Here is a 4946-nt window from a genome sequence, read left to right on the forward strand (position 1 = left end):
TTTAATGGAATCAAGATTAGCATTATTTGATAAAACAGGTTCATCAACTCTGGGCATAGAGGGTCCTTCATAGTTTGAACCACTCCTTAGAGTAATTGCAAATGCTTGATCCGTAGGCCTAGTCGGTTGTGCCGGCAGGGCTCCCTGTTGGCGTGCTTGTAGAGTAGCGGAGAGTTGCGCAATTTGATTATCTACAATTTTATTATGCGCTAGAATTTGATCAATTTTCGCATCTCTACTCTCCATGTGCTTTTGCATATTGACCAACATTGCTCTAATTTCCGCCAAAGAAGGGTCGGAAGATGAGGAGGTTTGTTGTGGTTGGTTCTTCTGGCTAGCATTGGGATGATAATATTTCTGCTGTTGTTGTTGTGGCGCCTGTGGTTCTTATGGTGGTGGATTTTGAACATTATTGCTCCGGTAGGAAAGGTATGGATGATTCCGATACCCAGGATTGTAAGTGTTGGAGTATGGGTTATTCTGCCTATAAGCTTGGAAGGCATTAACTTGCTCCACGGAACTCCTGCAATCCTGCTCCCAATGACCTACAATACCACAATTTTCACAGAAAGCCTCATTAGAATTATTATTAATCGCATAAACATTGGCTACATTAGCAATACTCAGATTATCTAATTTTTGGCAAATAGAGGTTAGTTGAGCTTGCAAAAAGGATACAGAGTCGACACTATGCTTCCCCTTGTTAGCAAATTGTAGACACCCATTTGTGTCTCCCCAAAACCAAACCCAGTGATGAGTGCCTTTCACGTCGAATCATAATCGAATGAAACAAAAGTGTGGGAAGGTCTAGTGTTGCGGAAAGTTTTATTTCTTTTCTTTTCTCTTCTCTTTGTTTTTGAAAACTTTATTTTAAGAAAACAGCCAATCCAGTTTGGTTGGTCCATAATACGGGTCCAATAGTGGTGTAGTTGGATGGGGCTTGCAAAGACTTTTCCAACGATATATTATAAGCCCAATTCCGATGAATATTGAGGAAATTATGGGCAATTTACTAAACTGGGCCCGGTTTGAGTTTTAAGTACGGCCCAATGATCTAGGGGAGGGCCTAATATGATTTATTATTCCTAATGTAATTAGGAATGGTTTTTGTCTTCTAGAACATTCTAGAAGGTTTTATCATTCTTAATTTAATTAGGACTCTTCAGAGTTTTAATCAGATCAAATAGCATTTTCGATTGAAATTATATTATTTTATCTTCCAGTACGGTAAAATTATCAGATTTTCGAAAACGCGTTAAAATCCGGTTTGGCGTCCAACCCCAGGCCTTGGCGCCTGGAATCAGGATTAGCGCCAGACGCCAGCATTGGCGCCTGGCGCTAGCCACAGATCCTGGCGCCAATGAGCCAGGGCTGGCGCCAAGGTGGACTTGTGGTCTTCAGACTCTATTTTGATAAATTATCTTTTTTGGATGATTTTCTCTATAAATATCGTATCTAAAACTCCATTTTGAGAACAACAACGATTCAACAACAACGAATTATCAATTCTCACCATTCACCAAGAATCACCAACTCTCATCAAGATTTTCTTGATTATTCTCTCTCTCTCTCTCTTTTCCTAAACTAACCTTTTCTCAATTACCAAATTCCGCATTCATTAGATCTTGATACACCTAGCCATATTCGAAGTTGTCTTCGCCCTAGACGTGAAAGGTTTTAATTTCTGAGGGTTTGGTCCCAAATCTCTCTTTCAATTATTTAATTTAATTGCTTTGATTATTATTTTCCTTGAAGTTACTAACGTGTGTATTTTGTTATTAGAAAGAGGAACAAGGCATCCAAGTAAGTACTTTAATTGATTAATTGATATTATGATGTAGACATCATGTTTAAATTGTTATGATATTCCTAGTATCATGTCTAGGGTATTTTTAATATTAAATATGATTGTTATGATACTTCTTATGTTCTTCCTAATATTTATGATTGTTAGTATCATGTTAGGGCTAAAGGTTTGATTTTTAATGCTTAGTGACATGCTAGGGTTTGTTATTAATCTTGTTAGTATCATGCCTAGGATCTTGCTATTTTTATTATGCTTTAATATTAACATGAATATGATTATGATAATAATTGTTATAATTTTGTGATTATTATTAATTATGATGATTATTATTGTTAATAATGTTGATTATTATTTATGTTGCTTGATATGTACATATTATTATTACATTATTTTATATTGTTATTGCTTGATCACCTTTCATTGCATGTTAAAGGGAATTGGTACTTGCAACCACGCTTAATAAGATAATTAATAATCTTGTTAGGGTTAATTGTGATTATAAATTCAAGTTATCGTCAATAATAGTTTATTTGTACATTAAATTCAACCAACATAGATTAAACAGGTTTAGGGTTAATCCTATTGATTGTATGTTAGTCAGAAAGCGCACATGAATACGAGCAGAATAAAGTAGAGGCCTATTATTAGGGCAGGTTCAATCTCTTTTAGGTTGGATTTGTACCATCTTCCCCGAACCCTTTTTTGGTTCATGACCTTATGGAGTTGACGATCTCTTGGATCGTAAAGGGGTGTAACCTTCACCTCGGGAACGGTTTACAAGTTCCTTAAAAACTTGTTGGCGACTACTTTGCTCTATCTTCTTCCCTTTTGGACGCCACCGTACTTTAATGTATGATCACAGTGGGGTTCAAGCTAGTGGGATTCTAAAGGCTTGAAATTATTCCCTACACAAATCCTCTGGGATTCCCATATTGGGAATTGTGTATCGCCATATCTTCAATAACCTGACCTGCATCATCAACATTAAGATTCATAAATCTCCCACTAGCTGCAGAGTCTAAAATTATTCTAGAAGAATTTCTTTATTCTAGAAGAATTTCCAATGTCGTTATAAAAGGCTTGGATCAACTGCCATTGCGCTAAATTATGATGAGGGCATTTTCTTTATAAGTCCTTGAACCTCTCCCAGGCCTCATATAAAGACTCATCGGCTTCTTGGGCAAAGTTCTGAATCGCACTCCGTAGTACTGTTGTTCTCTCTGCAGGATAATACTTGTTATAGAAATTCAAAACAAGAGTTTCCCAGTCAGTTATACCAAGTGTAGTTCTATTTAAGCCATTAAACCACAATTTAGCTTTTCCAGTTAAAGAGAAGGGAAAGAGAATCTCCCTGATTTGGTCTTGAGTGACCCCGGCTTGCCTGATGGTGTTGCAATATTGACAATAGTCGTCAATGTGAAGATTCGGGTCTTCACCCTTTGCTCCACTGAATTGCTTCCTCTCTATCATCGTTATAAATTAAGGTTTAATTTCAAATTGAACCCCATCAAGAGCCGGAGTAGGGGCGAGATGTAGAAAATTCGTAAGCTTTGGTTGTGAATAATTACTAAGCTTCTTTGGAGCCGTCATCTCTGATTCTGCGTCTGATGATGCCTCTAAATCGCTGGAATCAGTTGGAGGATCGCGGTGATTATTTTTATTATCACCAAAATCTGCCAGGATTTGCTTGTAGAGATTTTTCTGTCTATGGAAGGAACGTTCGATCTCAGGATCGAATGGGATGTAACCTGATCTGGAACACCTGGGCATAAACAAAAACTAGAAGCAAATATGAGATTTGTCTCAGAGAACTAACGCTCTCTCGGACAAAAAGGGAAATTATCTAGACTACAAAAACAATCAGAAATAAAAATAAAATCGTTTCCCCGGCAACGGCGCCAAATTTTGACAGGGTAAAGTCGTATCCCCTAATAAAAAATAATTACCTAAATCACTAACTAAAGTAGATAGGGAAGTAGGGTCGATCTCCACAGGGAAACAAGTCTTTTTACTCCTAATTAATTATTATAATCTAAATTATTTAAGTAACCAATATTTATAATTAAGTAAAAGACTAAACTACTAAGGTTGAGAATGGGAAGAAAACAATATATGAAAGGATCTAAGGCATAGGTTCACCAATAAATAATATTCCAGGGTAAAACATAGTAATCAATCATTGACATTGCATAAATAACATGATTAACAGGCTCTCGCAATTTATTAATCAACATAGATCTAACAGGCTCTCGCAATTTACTAGATCTAAGTTCTTATTGAAAATAGCCTTTAATATCAAATTAACATCTGCTCGATTCATCAATTTAATATTGCTATACTTTTACAAGCCGCAATTGTAAAACATTAAAACAATCCAATAAGAAATCATCATGCAATACCAATAATCAATAATAGTCAATCATCAACGCATCAATTAACCAGATTGTAAAGGGCTCTCGCTACGTATTACAATCACACAATTAATTTATCGGTATTAAATCTCATCTCTCGAATCTTGACTTAACGATTTATAAATTAACTTGCCTATTGAAACTAGACCTAAACATTAATTCTCATCTCTCGATTCTTGAACCAATATTGTCAAACTCATGCATAAAAGATAGGCCTAATCTAGTCACAGAGCATTAAATCAATCAATAGGAAATTAATCTAGCATTGATAATCAACAGCAATAATTTACCCCTTCATATTATTTATTAGATCCCCATAAACCCTAGAAATTAAACTACTCACACATATTAAAAACTAAACTAATCAAAGTAATAAAATAAATCATGATGAAAGGAATAAAACAAATAAATAAGATTAAGGGAAAAGAAAATCGTTACCAAAATAAATCTGGAATTAATGAAAGAATTAAGAACAAAGGTTTAGAGAGAGTTTAAGAGAAAGAGAATACTAAGTAGAGAGAGAAAATCTAAGAAAGAAGGTACTAAAATCGTATTACGGAGGAGTATTTATACTCCGTACAAAAATCCTAAACTAAAGCAAATTAAAACGACGCTAATCGTCTCCTAAAAATACACGCGCCCGATCGGGCGAGGCACCGCCCGATCGGGCGCGTCTTTTTGTCTCTAATAGCAATCTCGCGCCCCGCCGGGCGCATCACCGGGCGCCA

At 35.9% G+C, this 4946-nt stretch overlaps 1 non-coding gene across 1 annotated transcript; it reads left to right on the top strand.

The window, feature by feature from the left end:
• The first annotated feature begins 2909 nt into the window (after positions 1–2909).
• LOC145560943 (small nucleolar RNA R71) lies at positions 2910–3016 on the top strand. Its single transcript, XR_014093534.1, has one exon. It is a non-coding gene; the product is annotated as a small nucleolar RNA R71 (small nucleolar RNA).
• The last annotated feature ends 1930 nt before the right edge of the window (positions 3017–4946 follow it).

Source organism: Chenopodium album, chromosome 9, assembly GCF_948465745.1.
Source record: "Chenopodium album chromosome 9, dcCheAlbu1.1, whole genome shotgun sequence".
Lineage (NCBI taxonomy): Eukaryota > Viridiplantae > Streptophyta > Magnoliopsida > Caryophyllales > Amaranthaceae > Chenopodium > Chenopodium album.